This window comes from Gavia stellata, chromosome 9 (assembly GCF_030936135.1).
Source record: "Gavia stellata isolate bGavSte3 chromosome 9, bGavSte3.hap2, whole genome shotgun sequence".
Lineage (NCBI taxonomy): Eukaryota > Metazoa > Chordata > Aves > Gaviiformes > Gaviidae > Gavia > Gavia stellata.
In genome coordinates, this window is record NC_082602.1 from 15,666,479 (window position 1) to 15,692,672 (window position 26,194).

The window sequence follows — 26,194 nt, forward strand, 5'->3', positions numbered from 1 at the left end:
CCACAGGCATTAACAGAGTTCTGCACAGGCAGGTGAGCCTGCCTACACACACAAAAAAAAACCCCAAACTAAGATCAGTGTCTTTTAAGTATTCAGTCCCAAAGGAGATTAATTGTTCCTTCAAACATGAACAATTAAATTGAAAAGCCACCAGTGGAGCCTATGGTAATGTTACAAACAGTGACACATGTTCCTGGTGACTCTTCGCAGGAATGCACCTAGCAGAGATTGTGGTTCGGTTTCATACTCAGAACCGACTACATTGGTTTACAACTGCCTGTGTTCCTATTATCTCTAAGTACATGTTTCTGCACACAGCTATACTACATAGAAAAAGAACATCTTCAGTTTCCTCAGGTTTTGGATGGTTTGGTTTGGGGTTTTTTTTTTGTTGTTTGGGGGTTTCTTTGCTGAAAACAAATCAGCGGAGCTATTAGCAAATGAATATTATGAAATCTGAGAAAAGTATCAATAAATCATTCTGTGTATAGAAAATCAATAAGCTCCTTAACGGTCATCTAAATGTTTACATGTACGTAAAAATCACAGTGGAGTCTCAAGACTGATAGTACTGGAAATGCAAACAGTACTGAATATTAAATAATATGGCTTTGACTCCTAAGATTTATTTTAGCAGTCTGAACCTTAACCTAGAACTCAATAAAATCCATATTATCTTCTTATAACCCTTTCCTGGTATTCAGGTTTCAAATATGTCCTGAACATGGTCTGAGTGTTGGACATGAACAATAATCCTTTCTGGAAGTGACAAAATAAGCTTAAAAAAAGGCTAGGAGGGTTGATCAGGCAAAATTCTTCCCCATTCTGATATGTATTTTTTTAGGAAGTGCCCATTTCCCCCCTGTTTTGCAAAGGACTACCAAGGCCTACATGAAGCTCACTCACCTTGTTTCAACTGTGCTACACTAGCTTGCCTGCGGAAAAGGGAGAAAAGGCTGAACCCACACATGACTTGCTAAAATCAGCCAAAGCCTGGCTGAGAAACACGTAACTGTCCATAATGAGACCAGAACATTGGGTTAAGAATAAGATATGTAAGTCTGGCTTAGAAAGCAAGTGAAATTGTAGTGAAGACAGCTAAGACTCATCCTGGCACCACCAGCAGTACAGGTAACAAGCTGGAGCAATGACACCACCAGCAGTACAGGTAACAAGCTGGAGCAATGACAGCTTCTGGTTCTTGGCCAAGCATTTACTGGAAGTGATAGGCTTCCACTTTCATTTCCCAGCATTTTACTGTGTACCACTCAAAACAGGATCCCAACCCACCTGTGCTCTGCTGGTACATCCTAAACAGATAATATCCTCCCCTCTCCAGTCCTTTAATTGCCACCAAAATCATGCCCACTCCTACAGTCCTGCATTTCTCACTTTCCAGGTACATCCCCACTCTGAAAACATTATCACATAACTCCACCCAGCTTGTCCCCAAACCTTTGCTACAATACAACCCCAAATTGGGACACTGATCTCCTCTTGTCACCTACAGCATGTAGTTCTCCTCTCAGCACCTCCTTGGTCCACTGTGCTCTGCCCTGAGCTGGACGCAGGGATCATGGCACCCTCTGAGCTCCTATTCCAGATGCTCCAGGGCACAGCACAACAGGCTTGGGAGGTGGAAGTAATGCCTGGGCTTTGTATTCTCTCGGAAGTAAAAGCCCTAATTGGTGCCTCCCTCATGGGTGCAAATGAGTGCCGCCACAGGTGATATTACCAACCCAACCATAACAATGTCTGTCGACTTAAGCACCTCAACACTTGCAAGTCTATGTTTAATATGGTGCTAACTGACTTTATGGATAAGGGCTTCTACACCTGCAATTAAGGCATCACAGACATAATTATGAGCTGTCAGACCCTCTGTCCAACATGTGAATAAATACTTTCAAGCATTCACAAACTCAGTTTGGAGACTTTCTGTCTGGACCATTCTATTCAAGCACATTTGCCAGAGACTCCTGGAAGGAAGAATTAGAACAAGAAATCAGGCCAAGCAGCTCTGTAGTAACACACAACTCATTGTCATCACTCTACTCCCTCTCTATGTACATACCAGGTAGGAGAGTTATGCCTGCATAAGAGGGAACAGTGAACTGGTCCCATCACAAAACTACCATATAAATGGCAAAAATGAAGACAGACAGACTTTGAAAAGAGTAAAAAACACACCTCCTACAGCATCAAAATTCCACTATCCCACAGGGCACGAAGCAAACACCTTCAGCTGAACACCTCAGCTAGAGCAACAGATCCAAGAGGAGAGAAAAATGTCATCGATCACAACAACAAAAAAAGCTCTTGAAAATACAAACTATCATTACTGACAAGAATTATTACAGGAAATCTGTATGTGTTGCTTTTACTCAATCTCAAATCGTATCTCACCACGCATTTGCAACTGTAACATGAACCTCATTGAAAAGTCATTCCATTAATAAAAGGCCTTTTTTAATCAGGGTTATTTTCCTTTTACGTATTATAAAAGTATATATTAAAATATATATTATAAAACACAATATAATATATCATAAATATTATGTATCTATAATTTAAAAAGTATAAATGGCTAAACTACAAACACTGATCATTACTTTAACAACAATTTCTATTATTATGCTGTTAATAGAATTTTCCTCATTCTTATCAATTCATCCAAACTGGCCTGAGTGAGAGTAAATCTTTTTTCTCATCATCTTAACACTGCTCGATAATTGCTTTAGCAGTTACACTTTAAGAGCTTGAGGCATCACCTCTGCTACTTCAAAGTATCATGAGTCAAAAATTTGATCTGCTGACTGAAAGCTTTGATTTTCGTGAAATAACTTTTCCAAGAGCAGATGCAAGTGTTGGGAAGTTTTCTGTTCCAGGACTTGATTTTTGGCCTAAATTAAAGTACTGGAAATGTAATTACCCACACATCTATTTTTTTTTTTTTCCTAAGGATTAAGGAAAAAAAAAAAAAAAAAGTACCTGGAATAGCAATGAAAAAACATGGCAGAGAAAAGAGATGTGACCTTTCTAGCAAAGTGGGATTTGCTGATGATTAGTCTGCCCCATTCAGTATTCAACCATGGGCAATAATCTTTCCTCTCTGCTGTAGCATAGTCTCTGCACTTCGTCCCGTCAAAGTTCTTTTGGGAAGGAAGCAGTTCTGATATTGTCAATTCCCGTTCAGTTTAGTGCTCCTCATTAAACATCAACTTCTTGAGTCATGTGGTAACAAAGAATTATTTGCTTTCACTAGAAATGCTTTAGGACTAAACTTTTTAGGACTGTGAGCCCAAAAGTTCAAGACCCAGTAACCAAATAAAAGAAACTCCAAGTGCACTGGTTTTAACTCTCAGGAATTTGAAGCCACTATTTTCAAGAGTCTGACTAAAATGTTTTGAAGATCACTGTTAGCGAACTACTTTGTCAACCTCGATACAACCTACACCCCCCTACAGTCTGTAGTTATCCTGGCTAAAAAGCAACAGTATTGTCAAAATGGTAAGTACAGAGCAGTAATAAAATCACACTAAACTTTTAAATATCCAGCTAAATTAAGTGGTACACACAAGTAAATGAAAGTCTGGAATGTTTTCTTAGATTACTTTGTTTGCTCCTATCCCTATTCCCAAACAACAAATATATAGGAACATTTCAAAAAACATAGTTTAAATCACGGATACTGAATACCTCTATAAAGACTTACACTTTATAGTAATTATTGTGTATTATCTAAACTGATATAATTTAAGCACTTGTTTATATCTGAAGAGCAGCTTTTAAGAAAGAATCTCAAAATATCTGGCTCGATCTTCTGAGCAACAGAGCTGGGCTGCTGCACAGGAAAGATGCAACATGGAGAGCTTTTATTCTGCTCCTGCAGAAGTTGTCAGAACATAAGTATTTTCTACGTTGCTTCTCTAGCATGTGTTCCTCTAGGAACCTTAAATCAGTGGTAAACTGACAAAGCACAGTAAAATTCTACCTTACCCCCCTTCCTCCTGCTATTAGTAAGCCGTGGCAGAAGAGGGAAAGGTCCCACTGCCCTGAACATTTGCCCCAGCCACTTTACATCAATAAGTGTTCCCATAAAAGGAATTCTCCACTGGCCCTTTACAGCAAGGATCCAGCTTCTTTTAACAGCTGGAGTTACTGGGGAAGGAAGGCCTTCTTTGTTTTGACTGATTAAAAAACCTAACAGGGAACGTGATATGAAGTTATCCAGTATCTCCCCCTACCAATTTTCCATTCAAAACCTCTTCTATATATGCAGATAAATTGGTTCTCTTGCCTTTTTAACTTTAGCCTACCTGGAATAGACTACAAAAGAGGAATGTATTTTCACATCACTGGAAGACAGGATAAAGAAATTTGCATCCAATGTACAATGTTACAGAAATACTGCACTAGATTTTGCCCAGTCTGTTTTGAAGGTGAATTGACTGAGGAGATGAACTATGAGAAGTGTGTAGGGGGGAAGACCCAAAGCCAGAACCATAACAAGAAAGATACCCAAAGTACCCCAAAACAAGGGGAAAGATGAAAGATTCAACTTGCCAGAAAAAATGCATCCTGCTGGATAAAGAAACTCAATTAACTAATACATATTATAGGCACACTTGCCTAATTGAAATACGTGTTCCATCTCCAGTTCTAGCTAAGCAGCTAGAAAGATAAATCAGTGGCTAAGATTAAGGGTGTGCATACATGGTTAGGAGATGTCACGCAATCCCAAACTCATTCCAGCATTCACGCTAACACACTAAATTTGTGCTAACATCTGACATCTTAATATGTATCATGTCATCCACACAGTCTCACATGCAACACATCAAAGGAGAGACAGTAACTAATCACTGAGAGACAGCGGTTGCCTTAAATCACCTTGTAGCTACATGGGTGAAGCTAACAGTTAAGCATTGAACTTGATGTCCACATTTCATAAAGCCTGTGGTTAGTATTAGGTCTAGAGTCCTGATCTACTTTCTCCACTGGAATCCTTTATGCATGCTGGACTTTAGCCTACACATGTACCAAAAGGTTTACATACTCTTACAAGGTATTGCAGGGCATCACTGGGTTGCCTTTGTAAAGGTATCCTGAAAGCACTGAGCACAGCAGCACTGGCTCCAAGAATGCCAGAAGTGATAAAGCAACAACAATATCAAAGTATCCATATGACAGTGGCAGGCTACTAAGTACAAAATCAACCCATAAACTGTCCTGTAGAACACATCTTTTCATATTGCAGAACCAACAGATCCTCTTAGTTTGACAGCTGTGACCAAAGGCAGCCTGAAGTTCTTAAACATCTTAGTACAGATACTGTTAGACAAGTGGACACAACGCACAAACACTCACACAGACTACTGGCCTGTTCAAAGCTGAGAATCTCCCCATTGTTTTGAACACAAAAAATGTTTGTACATCCACCCACTGTGAAATACTTTGGAATCTATACGAAGGATTCATGACAGTAAGTACCACAACAGGGCATGAGGGTTTGCAAGACGTGTCTTCCATGCTACACATGCAAACTTAACTCTATCCACATGTACATTAGGCCACGATCCATTTACAAAGAGCACACTATTTCTCAAATAATAAAATATATTATAGCATTTTTTCCCGAACCACGGTGTTGTTTTTTTTTTGCTTTGTCTTTAAGTCTTACCCTATATTCTCATACATACTAACAACAGCGGGTATGGCTTGGCCTAAAAGAATTTCTGGTATCCATAAGCTTAAATACTGGCCTAGAAATGCAACAGGCTGCTTCTTTATTTAAAACATAATTTTTTTGAGTGTCTACAGGAAAAATCACAAATACATAAATTTATGTTTTAAACCAAGTATAAAACATATTGTGGTGGTTACCAGTGCTATCCATCCTGCATGATTTATTCATAAACAGTGTAAGACCAGATAATCCATAACACTGCAAACAAATGTGGTCTGGTTTCATTCACATCTTCCATGCAAACAGATGCTTATCATATTTTTCTCAAAATAAAACAGATGGTCCACTGTTGAAATGCTGGGGATACAGGTTAAAAAAAAAAATTGCAATTTACAGTAGGTAATAGTTTGAATATTTACCAGCATTATGTGAAACACTATGTTTTTAATCAAAAACAAGACTGTAAAATTAATCAATTGTGATCACCTATTAGTTATGTTTTATTCTTGGCTTGCAACTCCACCAGTGTAATCATTATTTTAAGGACAATTGTGGTTGGTTGTGAAAGCACTAGGAAATATCAAAAAGTACCATCAAAAACAAAGACTTAAGATTTATGGTTAAGTGTTTAACACAGAGGTTTTAGAGCAATGACCCAAAGCAGTAATGAAAAAACTTAGTTTTGCAGTTTTTATAAAGGTGGCCAAATCATTAAACAAACAATTAGTGCTTGCAGCTCTTTTAAGCTCTCCCAGGGACATGAACTTGAACATGGTCCAGAAGAAGTGACTGAAAATCATTCTTCACTTTTACGGTAGCCTTTGCAAACCCCATTTAATAAAATCACATCATTCCAGTTTTGTTCTGAGCAAGCACTTTGTACTAATTTACCAGTCTGAGCTGGATAAAGGCCTTGAAATAAAGAGAAAAGAAGTAATTGTCCTTTGAGACAGCAAAGGCTTTCTAACATGACCACAGTAGATGAAGATGACCTGACAGAGAAAGGGGAAAAAGCATTTCCTTGATACAGCATCCCATAACTCTAACGGCAAGAAAGGGGAAAAAATGTAAGTGCTATTGTAGCGGCAACACTGTGGGTAAGCTTTAAGGACCAGGCATGAAAGATTATTATCTAAGGCAACTATTCTCTTTTCCTCATGCACCTTATATATAAAGCTCATTATACAGAAGTATTTCTGTTGTTCCTAACACAGCTATAAAGCAGAGAGGATATTGCACTTTCCAAATTGGGGGGACTTATGTATTTACTAATACCAACAGAAATGGTAAATACTGAAGTGCCAGGTTTGTTTGGATTCCTCACAGGAAAGGAGGAATCTTGAGCTGAAATACAGATGGGTACAAATGGAACATGGTTATAGAAAGTTACCTACAAGACCTTTATATTAAAACACCTCCCCACCCAAAACTGGCTCTGCTCTTCTCATGCCCCCAAGTCCAATGGCAAAAACTATTGTGGCAGTTGTTCAGGATACTAATGACCATAGCATAACTGATGGTGAGGTGACAATGCACGAGTTAGATCTTATTCCTACAGTACAAAAAACATCTCCGTCAGCCAGAAGTGTGCTAACTGTCTGAAAGAATGAAAAACCTACAGCATCATAAAAGGTAGTATTAGCAATAAGGTATGGACACTGCAGTAAGAATATGTAGCAGATTAATTATCAGGGTCCATATCAGCCCTCAACTGCATGAATACAGCTTTTAGTTATTAGTGAGCACATTAAAACGAGTCTTATCAGCCCTTGCATCTGTGCTTCACTAGAGGTATATGAATTGTGCAGTATTATTCATACAATTATAATCAGCTGTGTAAGTTGCCATTAGTTTTCAAGATCCAAGCCTACATACACTCTTTAAACACCAAATCAACATTGTATAAAAGAGACAGTTAAAATATACATAAAAATACCAAAATAGTAATGTTCACTCAGAATTTACAAATAACATTCTTGGTGCTATGAAACTTTGACCAGTTTCAGATACCCAGAAGAGAACAAGGAACAAAAACCGTAGAGCTGCAGGGGAAAGTAGAGCCACCAATTCAGCTAAATAAGAAGATGCAAAAGGACTTACTGGAATAAGCAGCAATAATAACACTTTTGACTCAGTTCTACAATGAACTGACAAGCAGAGAATTGATATTAAAGATGATGTATGGTGTTCAGTATTCTTAACTTTTCTGAATAGCTGAGACAGCAAGATCTTGAAGGCAACAGCCCTAGCTGAAAGCATCTCCAGTGGATACTAGAAAATAGAACATTAAAATCACCACTTTTGGAAGTAATCAAAGCAAGTATCCAAAACAGTATATAAAGTTACATCACAATCATGGCAACATTATGTAAATAATGAGGAGAAATCTCACTATTTAAAACAAAACAAGAAGCCTTTATAAAATAAGGAGGGGGACTGATTGAAAGAGGCTAAATAAAACTAGCCGTGATGAGAAAGAGAGTTTACGATGGAAATGAAACAAGTAGAATCCAGATAGTGAAGCTACATGAAAAACTTGCTTTAACAGACAAAAATGCTAATTTGATCCAAGTTCTTTTATGCCCCATCTATTATTGATATGGGAAAACAAGCATAAAGCTTGAAACAGTGGTATATATATTTTGTATAAGCACCAGTAAACTATGCAACATACACCACAAACTTGACCATTGTTAGAACTTTTAGACACTTAAAATTACTTTCAGTTATAAAAACTTTAAGATGCTTGAACTAGCTCAGCCCATCAAGATCTGTGTCCCTTACCTTCATATTAATAGTGAATAAATCCAAGTTGCAGATTTATAACTAGCAATTGCACACCTTAAAGTCTTAAAAATACCAGGAAACTCTACAGAATTGAGAGTTATGTACAGATATTGTCATTTTCTCTATTTCTGGCTAAAAAGTACAAAGCTGTTGGAATGCAAAGAAAACTGAAGTCAGTTCTAAATGACGACTTCTGGAGTTCTACACTTCACTCAATGTGTGGATAGTTTGGATAAAGAGTGAATACACTGAAAATATTAGAAGAGGAAAAGAACAAATTAAAGGTATATATCCAAATTAATGCTCCCTGCCTGAAATTTTAATACTGATTGATGTGCTCAGGCCAATTGATTTCATGTGTCTTAGTCAAATGATACCACACTATTTCTCTGATAATACTGTACATCATCCGAATACTAAGTTACTTTCCAGCTACTTCACATAAACTAACTTTATTTTATTAACATCTTAAATAGTATTTTATATTAGTAATTAATTAATAAATAGTATTTAATAACAGTAATAATGTATTAAGTAAACATTTGCTACTTGCATTTGCTACTATTTAATTTGTTTTTCTTAGTGACAGGTACAATGATCTCTACATACGGTGTAAAAAAGAAAGTGAGTAACTGAGTTTTGTTACTGGGGTCCATGTAGATCATGATCTTAAGAACAAACCAAGAATTCATTCATTTAAAGTAACAAATACATTACAACTCAGTCTAAAAAAGCTATAGTCTGTTTTATTTAGAATTTCTGAAAAAGTCATAAAAATTATTAGCACATGTCAAAAAAGAATCTCTGTGCAGGAGATCACATAAATCTGGCCTTTGAGTTGAGAAGACTTAGACATGGGTGTAATTTGAAGTGAAAGGACTTGACTGTACTTTTTACAATGCTTTCCAAGTTATTTAGTAAATAGTTTTAACTTGAATCTAACTATTGTAGAACATTCTGAGATATTTAATGTCACAGAATCACAGAATCACAGAATCAGTACGGTTGGAAAAGACCTGTAAGATCATCGAGTCCAACCTGGGGAAAAAAAAAAAAAAAAAAAAAACAAAAAAAAACACAAAACCCACGCCACACAACAACAATAACAAGCCACAACCCACCCAACACCACACAGCACCATGTCCATCAAGCTACATCCCACAATGCCACATCCACACGCTCCTTGAATACCTCCAGGGAGGGTGACTCTACCACCTCCCTGGGCAGCCTATTCCAGTGTTTCACCACTCTCTCAGTGAAGAACTTTTTCCTAATGTCTAGCCTGAACCTCCCCTGTCGCAACTTGAGGCCATTGCCTCTAGTCCTGTCACTAGTCACTTGGGAGAAGAGACCAACACCCACCTCTCTGCAACCCCCTTTCAGGTAGTTGTAGAGAGCGATAAGGTCTCCCCTCAGCCTCCTCTTCTCCAGGCTAAACAACCCCAGCTCCCTCAGCCGCTCCTCATAAGACTTGTGTTCCAGACCCCTCACCAGCTTCCTCGCCCTTCTCTGGACACGCTCCAGCACCTCAATGTCCTTCTTGTAGTGAGGGGCCCAAAACTGAACACAGTATTCGAGGTGCGGCCTCACCAGAGCCGAGTACAGAGGCATGATCACCTCCCTGCTCCTGCTGGCCACACCATTTCTGATACAAGCCAGGATGCCGTTGGCCTTCTTGGCCACCTGGGCACACTGCTGGCTCATATTCAGCCGGCTGTCGATCAACACCCCCAGGTCCTTTTCTGCGGGGGAACTTTCCAGCCACTCATCCCCAAGCCTGTAGCGTTGCCTGGGGTTGCTGTGGCCGAAGTGTAGAACCCGGCACTTGGCCTTATTGAACTTCATCCGGTTGGCCTCAGCCCATCGATCCAGCCTGTCCAGATCCTTCTGCAGAGCCTTCCTACCCTCAAGCAGATCTACACTCCCTCCCAACTTGGTGTCGTCTGCAAACTTGCTGAGGGAGCACTCTATCCCCTCATCCAGATCATCAATGAAGACATTAAACAAGACCGGTCCCAAAACCGAGCCCTGGGGGACTCCGCTTGTGACCGGCCGCCAGCTGGATTTCACCCCATTCACCACAACCCTCTGGGCTCGGCCATCCAGCCAGTTTTTTACCCAGCGAAGAGTGTACCTGTCTAAACCACGGGCCGCCAGCTTCTCTAGGAGAATACTGTGGGGAACAGTGTCAAAGGCTTTGCTGAAGTCCAGGTAGACAACATCAACAGCCTTCCCCTCATCCACTAGGCGGGTCACCTGGTCATAGAAGGAGATCAGGTTGGTCAAGCAGGATGTCTAAATTAAGTTAGAGGGGAAAAGTTTCATTTGAAAAACTATAATTGAGTATATGCAAAAGCAGAAAATTAAGAATAAATATTATTTTTAACATAGCTCTTCCTACTTGCACAATTAAATGATAGAGCCTTTTATAGATAAAAAGTGAAACATTAACATCTTCCTTAAAATATTTTTGATAGGGAACTCCTTATTCTGTTTATTTTCAAAAAACCAAAACATAAATTGCACTCTCCAAGACACTAAAGCTCTTCTGGTTCATAAGAAAAGCTCACTTTGCAACACCTCACTTTTGAAATATTTGGTTAAAAGTCAAAGGAATGCCTGGCCCAACACATTAGATTAGAATACAGACATTTACTGTGTGGCAGAGCGAGGATTGTAGGAAGAGGCCTCAATTTATAATACCTTTCGGATCATTTTAACAGGTAGTTAAGTATGCACATGCAGCTAACATCCTTATGGTAAGGGTTATATACGTAAAGGATTTCTGAAAAATGCAATTGAAACATCCATAACTGACTGCTACAAAACCTGTCCTTTGTTGAAATTCATAAGAATCGAGTTGTTACTGTCTGTTTGCACAGATGACTATTGAGTTTGGGAATCCAAAGGGAAGTTTTCATACAAATGCAATTTTTGAATAATAATATTAATAATAATAATAATAATTCTATTCTTCTCCTGAATACAGTTTTAACTGCAAGTTCATTTTTAGAAATGCAAATAGTCCTAAAGATTCATCTATATCCACTCCCTTTATTGAATCCAAGAACAGGCTTGTGTATGCGGTTCCATATGACTTAAGGCAATCCTTAAATCATCCATCCTGACCCCCATCAAGATAAGGGTCAAATTCAAGCTAATTCCTCTTACCAGAATTCCTTTCCTTGGAGAGCCAGCTGGCTTACCCCGCACCCAAAGAGAGGTGCAAACTGACATACAGTAGATGATTGAGCACAAATTTCTAGCAAGCTCATGAAATAGCATAGGCATGTAAACTCAGGTTAAGTCTTCCATGACATAAGATTTCATACAAATGTGTTTTGAAATCCAGCACAAAGATCTGAGACTTGAATGATAATTTTGAGTGTGTAGTAAATCAAATCCAAAGCAACTTTAGAATTTCCAAAGGTGTTCCCCTTAAGAAAAAGGATTTTCATGCTGTACCCTTCTTTCCTTCTCTTTTTATACCTCAAATTCTTTACATCTCCACATCACTGAACTTTTTTAAAAATTTTTGTTAAAAAAAAAAATGTTCACCTTTAGAGAAAATGTAACTAAAAAAAATCACCCAGTCCTGTAAATATTTTAGTTATGAGTAACTGAAAATCCAAATATAATGGAATTGGAACTGTAGTTACTTGCTCTGCAAGTATCAAAACAAGTTTTTACAGATTCAGCTACATCCTGGCACAACAGTCTAATCATGGTGGAGTAACTGTAAATCATGGAATTTAAGTAGTAATAATAATGTTAACAATTCTATTAGTATTTTTTTTTATTTAATATATAAAGTAACATCTAAATTTTAGAAGAACAGGCACATTTCACATTTCAAAATATTGTAAGGATTGAACTGGTCAATTATGTTTTACAGCTACAAACTTGTAAGTAATGCACACCTGTCTACCGCTGGACATTTAGTATTTGACATATCCTCCTACTAAAACAGGCACTCAAGGGCATACACATAGTTTAGAAACAAAGTCAGCATCTTTAAATTGGAATAGCAATAGCATTATTTAGTAGAACTTAAAAATATCTTCTGTTAATTACCCTGCTATGCGCAATTATTTATCAAGCTACTTCTTGTAGCACCTTTCAAAAATCAAATGCAATAAATCACCTTTAAGCTATAACACAAACCAGCAAGTTCAGATACATTTCCAAGCTACAGCCGTCAAATATTAGTCCAGACTTCCCAGTAACAGTGTACCAGGAACAATCAGTCACTTACTACACAGCTTAATACACTGCAAGAGATACTACAAAATAAAAAAAGGGAAGATACATACATATACACGGGCTAAATTATGATCAGTATTGCAGGACTGTACTGGGGAGGTTGAGGGAAGAAAGTCAATTACAAGAAGATCCTTCTCTTCCAAGTGGGATAAAGGGAAGTTTTGACTGAAAGGCAGAGCAAGGAAAAGAAAGGATAGGAGAGAGGTTCTAATCTGCTCTAGATTGATCACCCAGGATCCTCCCCACTTGACTTCACCTACACACGGGAAGCCTTATCTTTGTAAAAGTATAATGTGGCCATTCCTCAAAACAATTCCCTTGCGAACTATTTAAACTGTATATGAGAAATTTCTCTTTGTTAAGTGACACTGAAAAGATACATACATAATAATGTAATTACCTTGTTGGCACCTTTTGTTTCCATTTCAGCAAATTTCTGGTGTTTTTAAGAGATTGCTGTATGGTAAAAGATTTCCTTCATCTGTTCTGAGTTTCCATACGTACTGGAGAAGTCCCAACACTTCTCCAATATTTTGGCCAGCTGGAATCTGATGAAATGCCACTGAAATTACAAAAAGCCTTTTCCTTCCCTCTGGCTTCTGTAACATATCTTAATTGAGTTCAGTATAAATTCCAATGATAATTTTAAGAATGATAAAAGCTCTCTCCTTTTATAGTTTCAGATATAAGTTAAAATTTCTTAGAAAGAATTGAAGCTGTGACATCAGTATCTGAAGACAAACTTTCCAAAGTTCAGGAGTGGGAATGATCATATGCAGCTCAGTATAAAGACCAGGAGTATTTGGAAAAACCCAGTTCTCCATTTTGAGTGAGTCCAAATACTGGAAAATTGAAGTTTGAGTCAATCTTCACTTTGAACATTTGAAATGCTTTTTGTCACTTCAATTCATAGGCAGCAGCATTATCTAGATTCTTTACAATATTAGCATCCATGGAGACGTACCATGAGAATGCTAGAGAAAGTAGGTGACATGTTTTGTGTTATGTACTGGTATTAGGTACCACTTACACAGTGCTTTCCAAGAAGGGTAATCGGCTCCATTTTAATGCACAGTTTTTATATATAATGTAGCACAGAAATAACTTTATGTAATTTATTTGCTTAATCCAGCATATTCCTGTAAACTACCAATTTAAAATGACTATTTTCTAATTTCTAATTTTTCTATTTTTTCAATATATTTTACTCACCAGCTGTTCATACTGAGGTGGATAAAGAGTTGCTGAATGTGTAAGTGAGATGATGAAAGATTCTTTGCCGCCATATGCATATAATACACTTAGCTTTTGTTATAAAATTGGTCTTACAATAAACATTTTATCCAAATTCTTATTGGGGTACAACCTTTTCAAAAAGTAGTCAAAGCACATGTGCCTGCTATATTTCCGATATGATTTTTTTTTTAAATAGATGCACAGGCAAAAGAATCTTAAGCAATCTGATTTCATCCTAACATTTATTCCCAGTTCAAGATTTGTGTAACAGCCTGAGGAATCGCTTTCTTAACTCTTCAGTAATAAAGAGTCAAGAAACAGATATTTTTTTCAATTTCTTTCCATTACATTTTATGTCCACATTTAGATGTATCTGGCAAAATCTGAAAACTGACACCAATGTGAAAGTCCCCAGGGATTCACAAATATAATTTCCATGCCACTCTGAAAACCGAGAAAAAATGGAAAATGTGAGCTGTTATAAATTTGAGCTAATCTCTTCCTGCCATAACCTAAAATGATCGTCAGCAGCCAGGTAATCTTCTGGTATTCGACAGCATAAGAAGGGCTTGTCTATCTGAGCCTCAGTGGCTGGTAAGAATGTCAGTATCTTCTAAAATACTTGCACAAGTAAATTTCTTTGCAACATTTCAATTCTGCAGCTGCTTGCTTACCTAGGAGGGGAAAAAAGAAAAAAAAAAAAAAAAAAGCAGCTGCAGTGTAGAATTCCCGATCTTGGCAAGTTTATTTTCAGTGTTAAAAATAAAGCAGCTCCAATGTTATACTGAAGGTCAGGGACACAAGACCAGTAATCCTCTCCAGTAACATTGCTTTACCCTTCTATTTATGTATCCTAAAATATCATTGATTATATATGCACAAATTAAATCAAACCTCCTACAGACCCCAGGAGGGCATGAGGGAAAAAAATGTTTAAAACTATCAAGGCTTTTTTTCATTGGTCCCGTTTTCCAAAGCACTGTACATCCTAAGTCTTATTGGAAGTTGGTGGGATTTTAGTTTCCTGTGAAAATAAGGTGCTTAAGAAATTTCAGCTAAGGATAAAAGGCAAAGATAATTATTTCAAGGTATGTTAAACACAAAGTTAGCTACTGTGATACCACTATTTTTAACTCTGAATTTCAGAATTCCAGCTATATTGCTATCATTTCCAAAACCTTAATTTTATTTATATGCACTAATTTAAGCTCATGTTACTGTGAAAAAAACCCAATGAACCACTTCCTTATTTACACGAGGCATGCATGTTTTACTTTTTTTTAACTTGATATTTGAATAAGAAAATTATATAAAATGTGTCAATGAACCCATGCATTACTGTTTCTAAGTCCTTGTATTTGATATAGTAGCACTGTAAATCCTACTTTTTTCCAAGTCTCTGTTTGTCTTTTACCTCCAGCTGCTGGAATCAAGACATCATTTTTCTGAGGTATCTGTGTAAGCTTTTAGCCTTCCTGCTTTTTAACAAAAATTTGAAAATTCACCTGAATTTATATTACAATCTCAGAAAGAAATCTAAAGGAAAGAACTTTACATAAGAGGTTTTTTGGGTGTGTGGGAGAGGGTATCATTTTGTTTTAAAAGTCTCAGGGTTAATTTCAGGATCTCAGGGTTAAAGATCTCTTCATCAATTTTGAAATAGTGTCAAAATCAGATTTCAGGTAATTATTCTGTTTTGCCAAACCCTATTAAGCTGCTGTGTATATTCAGTTTGATATGACCTTTCATTTCCTGTAGTGTTGTTAATGCTACTATAGAGCTTGAACTCACACACCCTTAGTAGATATGATGATACTGATGTGGTGGACAAACTAATTTGTGAGTCTTTGTAATGCTACGGTAGTATGCACAAGCAGCAGTTTTACAGTGCAAGCAGCCGTAACCTACTGCTAAAGGCAAATGATGAAATAAAAACTTTTAGGCTAGACTTAAAGTGACAGCAATACTACGGTAAAAGAAGATGAGGTTTACCATGTGTGAGGTTTACCAGTGACATTTTTTAAAACCGCTTGTGCTCCATATGATGCACACAGCAATTTAGCAATTCCAGCAGAATTTTAGAAAACTCTTCTCATTATAATACATGGATGATATATACCATTTATGCACATTGTTATTTTTCTGTCTGATAAGGAATTCAGGTGTTGGTGGTTTTTTAAACAAATAACTGGGCTAACACTGTGCTGTTACTGATATGACATCACTGTTTTGCTCATATCTGAAGCTGAAAGGCCACTGGTCACGAAAGATTAAGACAGTCTCGGGTGGCACCATGAACAATGTTTCGGAAGAGAGAAATAAATAAATAAATAAAGTGTTGAAGTAACAGCAGGCAGTATGGTCATTAGACTAAAGTGACTTCAAGAATGAGAAAGGAGTTGAGAAAGGCAACAACAGCACAAGAATTAGAAAGATTCACGTAACCAAAGAGAAATATCAATAATTATGATAACCATCTAATTTTTCCTATGTGAAGGCCAGTACTGCTAATCTTCTTGGTTGCAACTTCCCAGAAAGTGTATATAAGACTACAATCACTGAATCAACATTTTTCTTAAGCAAAGAAACATTGAAAGCCAGGGAAGTTCTGGGTCATGCAAATCTCTCCTGAAGCTGCTGAAGTAACCAGTGCTCTGAAATAGGTAAAATGACAGCATTAACTCTTGTCTCCGCTGTTATAACAATCATTTTATAGAGGACTGTCTTCTTTGGCTAAGGATGCTATGCTTCTTACAGCCAAGATCGATTAGGAATAAACACTGAATAATAAAATAGACACCGAAATGTCCAAATTTTTATTGGCTGCTAGGACTTTATTTAGGTAAAAACTAATAAAAGTTGATGTTAGCATGCATTTTTAGTCAATATTTTTGATGAACCTGAATTAGACAATAGATATCTCTAAATACCTTTTAACTTTTTGCAACACCTGAAATTATTGTTTGCTTTTACAGCTACAGCAACAGCGATAAAATGGCATATCATTTTCAAGAACCACCTCTCAGGTATTTCGTACATGTTTACTAGACAAATGTCTCCCATATAAAGCTTTTGACTTCATTTAAAAGAGTAAAAAAAAAAAAAGGCTAAGAGATATTAAGTCATATGTCTCCACAGCAAAAGTAGGACTAGAACTCATTAAAAGTCATTTAGTGTAAATCACAGATCACATTTCTTGCACTCTCAAAAACAGTTTCTAACATGAGAGAGAGTGTAGCACACAAGATTGGACTTTATAATTCTTTTAATACATTTTATTCTTCTCTAGTGCCATCCTGGTTTTATAAGCTTGTTATCACAGCACCACAGTTAAAAATAAAGAGCTGCTTCTTGCTAGCATTGCTCTGTTTGTATCAGAGTTCTATCACTAGTTATTGAGACAACGGTCTTCAAGTTGTCACCAAGATCATGTAGACTTTTCTTTCCAGTAAACAACCTTACTGAAAAATTGAGCTTCCTAGCCTTAGGCTGCTTAAAATAGGTCCCAAAAAAACTGTGCTCCATTGCTACCCAAACAAACCGTCAAAAAAGGTAGTGTCCTTTAAAATCCTGAATGACAGCAGTCTACACAGATGTTCATCCGAATGCAGAACGACTTAGATGAAGCACAAGAACAGAAATAGTCCATGAGGCATCAGACCCATTAGCTACCTAAACCTAACGAGCATTTGTCATGCTCTGACTGGTTCTGTGAAAATCCCTGTCGGTAACCCAGGCAGGTGGAGCACAGAAGAGTGTGTGGCACGGTGGCTGGAGCATCAGCCCTCGAGTGATACAGCTTCCCTCTGAGAGGTATGTCAGGTCATTTTAGGCCTCTCTTTCCTTTTCTGAATTCTGGATGATAATCCTGGCTCATATCTCCCCTTCCTACAGGTCCTCTCAGTGTGCTGTCTCAGATCGAGTTACCTAGTTGAAGACATTGATTAATATAATTCTTTGTCAAGGTAGTAACTTATCAGTAGCTAGAGAACAGTAAGAAATGTCAGGTTTCTTTCTATCTTATGGAAAATCCTTTTTCTTCCTAAGTTTTAGTATTTCTTCACATAGCAGAGATTAATAATAATACAACACTATTTTCAGTTTATGACAGCTAGAAAGGGCTACAAAGTTAAGTCTTCTTGTCTAAGACAGATATTTCATGAAGAAGTGAAAACAACTAAGAAAGCAGTCACCTTTGCAGTGGATGGTTTTATTAGGATAGCATGCTTTTGTTTTTACCTCTTCTGTTTAAATATTGATATATTTTTATATTTATATTTGTATTATAAGTAAATATACGGAATTCACCACAACATTTCATTTCAAAATTTACGTTTCGAAATACAGTTTCCCAGACACTCCAGTTGCTCAGAGGCACAATTTTCTACAAATTTCCAATAGCAAGTAAAAACACAGCATTAAAAAATACTGCGTTATCTCTGAGGTGAATTAGAACACCTGATACACATTATGTTCTCCTTCTCTTTATACAACATCAGATACAGACAGAGCCATCACATCTTCACCAGAAAGCTTAATGTGTTTATCCTATAGTAAGGAGGATCAACTGCAGTATACCTAGCCATACAGTATATCACAATCAATATTATGGGACTGAATACTGTCTGAGAAAATTGCCACACCTCTCCTGGCTGGGAATCATTCCCATTAATGACTTTTCAAATTAAATATTATGGAAAGGAAAAAATGGGGCAAGGAGGTAGAATAAAGGGCCACAAAATATTACAGTTTTGGACATCCAAAATGCACATCAAACAAAAAGATTCACACCTTTTAAATTAGCTTGCAAGAGCCTAGCTAGTTAGAAAGAAAGAAATCATGAAAAATGTGATCATCTCATCCAACTCACATCACTGACTTTAAAGGAATAAGTACTCATTAGTTTGAATTTAGCACCAGAAGATTAACTAAAAGTTATTTGCTGCACTGTTTCCGTGCACATATCAACACAACTGAAACTACATTTGAATTTCTTGGTCAAATTCTGCTCTGTTCTGGAGACTGACCCCTTTCCAACCCTGACAGTATGCTTCCTCTCCATTTCCACTTATACACTAATATCTTCAGATTTCCTTAGCAGGGTTTATTTATTTACACTTTCTTTGAAGCCTATCTGTTTCTCAAATCCCTTTTAAACAACTAATTAAATATTATACATTTTTTTAAATATTCTTTTTAGATTTTCAGTCAAATTCAGAAATTCAGCTACATTCAGGAACTGGTAGCACTGCCTTTTTTACTCTGTTGTAAACCAGCACTGAATTTTATCATGTCTTGGATTTTTTTTTTTTTTTTTTACACATACAATTAACTGAATATGTACTAGTGTCTTATTGAATAATTTGGTACTTTTATTGGCTTAAAGAACAACAAAAAGTATCATAAATCCAATGAGGAAAGAGTGATTGCTGACACACACTTCTAATTATCATTCAAAAATCTTGCGCTTTATTGTTCTTGTCTGAAAGAGACCTGTATTGTAAGATATTACCACATAAAATAAGATTTCTTTCTTCTGATTCCCACTAGCAATTAATCTGCCTAAAACATGCAAATTAATGTCATATTCACCCTCTTGTTATGCTTATTTGCACTATCGTCAGGTACTGATAAATGAAACAAAACCCACAATCCTCATAAACTAAGATAACCCTCCTGTTTTACTGTATTTGATTAGCGGCAATTTTGTTCAAATCTCTAGGTTTAAGGAGGAAACAGGCTGTCTCTCAGCTGCTATTTTTGCAAACAACATCAGCTTTGCAAAGAAACACTCTCCCAACCCTGCTACTTCTGCTTTGGCTATCAGAATACTTTACCACCCGCCTTTGATTTAATATAGAAGCTACATGCACTCAGACATCAAAATGTCTTTGTACTTGTGCTTTGTTCTGCTGTGCTGGAGGTTGGGTCAGAAACCCTAAGACTACTAGCTGCAGCAAGCTTTTTAATCTTCATGTGCCAGAGTACAGAATCACTCTCCTCTTTGGGGCAGTTGCTGCTAGACAGAAAATAATTCCGATGGAGTGGTTTAGAAGGTCCACAGTTAGTATAACAGGGCACATGCTGATGAAACAACAATTGGAAGAGTTTCAGCTCAAGTTTTGAAGCTTAAGCACAGCACTTTCACAAGATGCTTTTGCAAACATTCTTCCTGATAGTCATAGTTACAGCAGAACTCCACTGAAAAGAGGTAACAGCTATACCCCAATAAACTGCAGGGATTTTCTACTTCTGTGCATACATATTATGGTACTATGATGATATACCAGTTGGTTCTATTTCATAAAAAATAAAAGATACATTATTCCTATAACCTAACTAACCTTCCACAAAATATCCATGGTAGAGGACTCATGCTACAATTCTTAGTTTGGATTGACACAGAGCTGACATGCTATATGCTTTAAATCAAAATTACCAGAAGCAACGCCAGTCAACATCAAACCTAGAGGAATTATTTCTAGACTGTAAAGTATTTTGAGAACCCTAAATAAAAGACCCTTACAAGTGAAAAGTATTATTTGCTCATGTAAAAGCCCTAACACAGGCCCTTGAAAACATTGAAAGAAGTTGCACCCAGATTTATCAGATGTGTACCTAAGAAAAATGTTACATTAAAAGATTCCTATATTACATATAAATGTTTTCTAATTATTTATTTGTAAATGTCAGCAGGACTGATTCACCTCACTGATCAGGCCAAACGCACATGGAACAACCATATATTTCTATTGTAATACTTGTTCTCAATGAGCTTCTCCAACTCACCTTGAAAAGCAGAAGCTCTTAAAGGTTGGAGTTGCTATGAACAGATATATTGCTCTCACTATGATACAGATAGACAGAATGTCTTTTCCTATATGAGTCTTCAGAGGACATCCTCCCCAGGACAGCATGCAAAGAGAAAAAACTTGGAGCATATTTTTGTGGCCAGTCACAGGCTCAGTACGTTTCAGGTTTTAAAATATTCATCCGCTCAAGGTCTGGTTTCAGCTGGCTACCACTTAAAGCAGCTTTGGGGGCTCTTCATATCTTTTTGAGTGAAAGAACACTATTATCAAAGAATCTGACAAATAATGCAAACACATGACCAAGATCTGGATAATATTATGGTTGGCAGGCCACGGGGGCTTACAGTTTTAACATATGTTTTCATTAAATCAGATATTCACACAATCCATTTTCTGACGAGTAACTACTCCGGCAGGTATCAAAGACTATCTGTGAAAAACTGGTAAAAACTAAGATTTTAAAAGGAAGCCATAGAGCAGGAACATTTGTGTTTTATTTCTTTCTAAACCACAGAAGTACTTGCAAGGTGAGGAACAAAAAACACATGGAGGGACACAAAACACCAATAAAAATAACTTCTCAAAGAAACTGAATTGTATCCCCACTGTTAACTTTTTAAAAATGTTATCTAATTTTTAACACAGTTAAATACTTCAAAAATAGCACTTAGGCTGATAAAGAAAATAGTACTGAATTCAAGTCAACAACTGTTACAACACTGGGATACCTTGATTGACAAATACGTCAGAGCCACCAAAAAATGCTCCTGGTCAATGGCTGAATTCTAATGCCGAGTCACACAAAAAGATTGTGACTGGCCCTATGTGAAGCTGACCCAGGTGAAGAAATCTACAAGTTTTCTTTGCTAAAATCTACAATTTTCCTGCAGATACTTTTAGTTGGTCAGTCCAGTATGACTTTTTGAGCAGCTGTTTTTTGCATATATTATGAATTTGCCAGAAGAAGATATTTAAATGAAAGGCATACTCAAAAATAAAAATCCAGGTACACACCTGGCAACCAATATCCTCTTGTTGAAGAAAGAATTGTTCAGTGTCCTGTCCTGTGTCCTTTGTGATTGATGCAGCAACATCTGCACCACTTGTAAAGGACAAAAAACCTTTGTCCCCACAAATTTCTGAAAATGTACCAACTCAGCCTTCTATTAGTCTAACTCCTCACATCTTCAACACCGGTCCTCACATAATCAAAAATACCGGTGAACAACAAGTGCTGTTTAATCTGTCATATTCCCTCAAACATGTGGAATTAGCAATGCGGACTAATATCTCTGCAATTAAACCTACCTGTTCACCATTCCTGAGTACATCTTACGCAGCATGGTTACATGGATGGACTCTCATCTCTCCAAAATGATCAAAGAGAGATGTGACTAGTGTCTTAGGAACAGAGCTGGGAGTCCTAAACAGCATAGATACTGAGGTACTTGCCAATAAACTAGCTACAGTAACCAGTGATCTAAATAAATTGGAACACCCTTTACAATCTTCTCTTTCAGTTCTGGGAACTAACCAATGGCTCTTATCGGATATATTGCCTCAGTGGGGAGAGATGAATGAGAAGGACCACCAGTTGATTACAGATGCACTTGATGTGGCTCAAAATAATGTTTCTCTGGCCCTTAATTGTATTCAAGCTCAGCTGTGGATGCAATCAATGGCAGCTGCAAATTATACGGGAAGGTGAGGAAGGCACCTTACCTACTGAAATTTGGAAGATAATTTGGGACAATGCAACTGAATTAAGAAAGTTCAATCCTGGTGGTATTCGGTTAATTTCACTTATGACCCCACTGACAGTAAAGCCATGGCTTTTGTTTTAACCATATACAATGCCGTATTTGGTATATACTATATACCCAGTCATTGCACTGGGAGTGAATCAACATGGAACTATACTCTATCCATAGAGCGTAGAGTATGGGCCCAGCAGAATGGAAGTAAATGGCAAACTGTTGATGTTGATGCATGTACTGTGCGAGAACGACAAGTGTTCATTTGTGAAAGTAAAACCATCAAAGCCCAAGATGTCATTTTGAGATACATCCTGATGAAACTCCTGGAACTATCCTTATCTATGTTGGGGATAGATGTGTTTGTATGAGAACCCTTTGTGATTCTATACTTACAGATGAAACCACTGAAAATACTAGTAACCCCTCAAATATCTGTATTTGCAATTTCACTGAAATTATAGGATGTGACTTTAATTATTCAGCTCCTGTCACAACTCATCAGTTGCTACAATCCAACTATGCCTTATTTCAAGATCTACTGTCTCCTCCTATTGGAATGAATCTTATATTGGTGAAGAAACTACTACAACACAAACATCTGAAGCGGTTGTTGAAGCAGGTTCAAGAAAATGGACAAAAGATTCTAATTGCTGTCCATCGCGATGCAGGGGAGATACATTGAGTGATGGAAAGAGTTAAAAGAGATGGAGAACATGAATGGTGGGTCACCCTTTTTGGATGATCGCCAATTGCGAAAGGGATCCTCAATAAAATGCTTCACCCTGTTGTCGTTCTATCAATACCCACTATATTGTGCTGTATTGTGATGATCATTCTATTTGTTAAACTTTGGATTATAATGAAATGCTAAACTCATCTAGTACCCCCCACAAGATGCATATGTACTTGATAATCCTCACCACGGGAACGCATGTAATATTCCCAATTCCTTCTAAATATCATGAAGCTTGAGCGGCTATAGTCACAGGGTGGATTCTGTGGAATTATTGCTGGAGGTGACTTAGAAATTAAATCCATATTCACATTTTAAGGAAAGGTACAGCATTGAAGAAACTTTCAGGGTGGAGTATGGCGGTCATGCAAGGGTTCCATCCCACAAAAGTTCCCTGGGCAACCTTAGATGTTGGCAATGCCAGGGCAGCTTGGTGTGCTAACTCTAAGAGAAACTGTATGGAGGGTGGAGCGGAGTGGAGACACCACGGCCAGGCTCTGTGCTAAGAAGGGAATTGGAAGGTAGTATGGAACAATGAGATGGAGACTCACCCTGATAAGTAGGATACATACCTGGTCAAAGACAATGCTACTGTACAAAGATACAATAACCTATTTAGTGTGTGTAATGGTGTGTAGTGGAGTACCTGGGAATAGGCCCACAGTCTGTCACCTTTTTGACAAAATACTATCCTTGGGTGAACTTTGCTCATTATAATCTCAGTATAATACCAAAATACACACCTCCACCCCAAAGCTACCCACCTCCAAGGTGCAACCACCCCTCACTGAGCCTGTGCTCTGAATTTTTCTTGGTCTATACCTTTAAAAGCGAAGCGAGAAACTTTTACACTAATTACAACAAAGAAATATATGACTAGAGTCACCCAAGCTCCACCTGTAAAGTAAAAAATAGTATAAAAAGGTTTGAGAGAGGAGGGATGTTAGGCAAGATACCATTGCAGACCTGCTCTGACATCTAGGATCAGTCAAGGGGCTGAGCCTCTCTTTGCCCCCATAGGGACGCCTTTGGGTAAGATTCGAGCACTTGGCTATACCAAGTGTTTCCCCATGAGACTTAGAAATGTCTATAGAGCTGTTTTGTGATTTAACACATTTGTAGCCAGGCTATGTTATTCATATTCTTGGTATGTGCACATGCTTTGTGGGCAGTAGTTCTATCACTGGCAATCCAAAAGAACTTGTGCATCTGTTGCTTTAATAAACTACACTATTCATTAATCTAACTGTGAAAGTTCTCATTGAACGTGACCAAATTGCTTAACGGTGGCCATGCTAGTTCATGCAACACGACTAGACTGAAAGTGTATAGAGTTATGAGTGCATCCGTAATCTTGAGAGTTCAATACATATATTGAACATGATCGGACTTGTAACACAGAGAATTGGGCATCACTCAGAATCTAAGCCTAGCCGCCCCCAGCCCCTCTGATAACTGAGGACAAGCTGGAACACAAGGGGGTTTATTTTCCGCCAAATTACTTTGCCCCTTTAACGCGACATTAGCAAAATGTCACTACTTTCAATGTTTTTGGAAATCATCCTTTTGGTAACCTCCATGATAGTCATAAAGAGATTTTAAAATACAAATGATGATATAATTAGCAAAACTTAGAGGAAGAAATAAATACAGGAATGTAAATAACTTCCCCAGCTAGTCTTTTTTCCATTCAAGATCATCATCATGTAGAAGTCGTTCAGTTTTGCAAGGCCTCCACTGTCTTCTAGCAGGGACACTTAAATATCTCTAGGTGGAACACTTTCGGACCATATAGGTAATTTCTCTTTAATATTAAATAACTGTAAAGCAGACTTTCTGTCACCATCTTGAAAACTACAGATATTTCTGCATGTAATTGTAACTCCTGAACTGTGAAAGGCAGTGGTGTTGAGATTGGGATTACGCAGCAAATCATTTATAAGTAAATCGATTATATCTCGAAAAGACAAACAAGAAAGCCAAGACATTTTCTCCCTAAACTTGTCTGTGACTAGGCCAAGAGTATTTGATTAGTTTTTATATGGTTTCTTTTCCAAAATGCAAATTAAAAGTGATCTTCGAGTTGTGCTAGGTTTAACAAAAGTGCATTGCATTCTTTCCCCAGTACTAAAAGGCAGAAAAGAAAACAGATGGGTGTGAAGAAAACATTGGTAAGCCACCAACCACTTTTATATCTGTTACAAACTAGTTACATTAAAGACTAAACCCAAGGCAGGCTGAGAGTTCAAGGTAAAAGAAGCAGAGAGGATTGGAAGAAAGAGCTGTTTCATTAAGGAAAAACAAATAATTTAAGTAAAAATGGTATGGTATATACTTATATGGAAAGATACGTGCTGCTAGAGACAAAGCAAGACAGATTCTCATTACACACTTCCTCAAAATGAAGAGGGGGCAGGAAGAAAAAATGGCTTCGCGGGCGTTCTCAATTTCTGACCCCGTATAACCTATCTAGCCTCCTGGCACAATCTTTGGGCACTGCTGGAAGGTGGGTGAATGAGTACTATGATTGCATTACGCCAGCATCTCACCTTTTCCTACTTCTGCCTAGGTACAGAATACTTCCCAGGTTTCGGTGGTGTTAGAAGCACCTGGTAGACACTGATTTACAAACAAAAGAGAACCTTGTCCAAGCCACTACTAATGGATAGTTTCAGTTTTGATGAAAAAGCCAAAAGGAGATATAAATTTCCTTTGTAACAAATAGCTAATACTAAATTAGTACCATAAATTAGCAATGAAATAAAAGTTAAATACATCAGAAATTGGCTGAAATGCCAGTCATCAGTGTGTCATCATCATCTAAGGGTGTTTATCAGGGACTGAGGAAGGACTGGCTATATCCATAAAAATGTGGAACTGTATAACAAAGCAGAGCCTCTGAAAATAATTTAGGGAA

General features: G+C 37.4%; 1 protein-coding gene across 1 annotated transcript in view; it reads right to left on the reverse strand.

The window, feature by feature from the left end:
- Positions 1-26,194, reverse strand: part of LRMDA (leucine rich melanocyte differentiation associated) — a 687,940-nt gene that overhangs the window by 42,684 nt on the left and 619,062 nt on the right. The window lies entirely within an intron of this gene.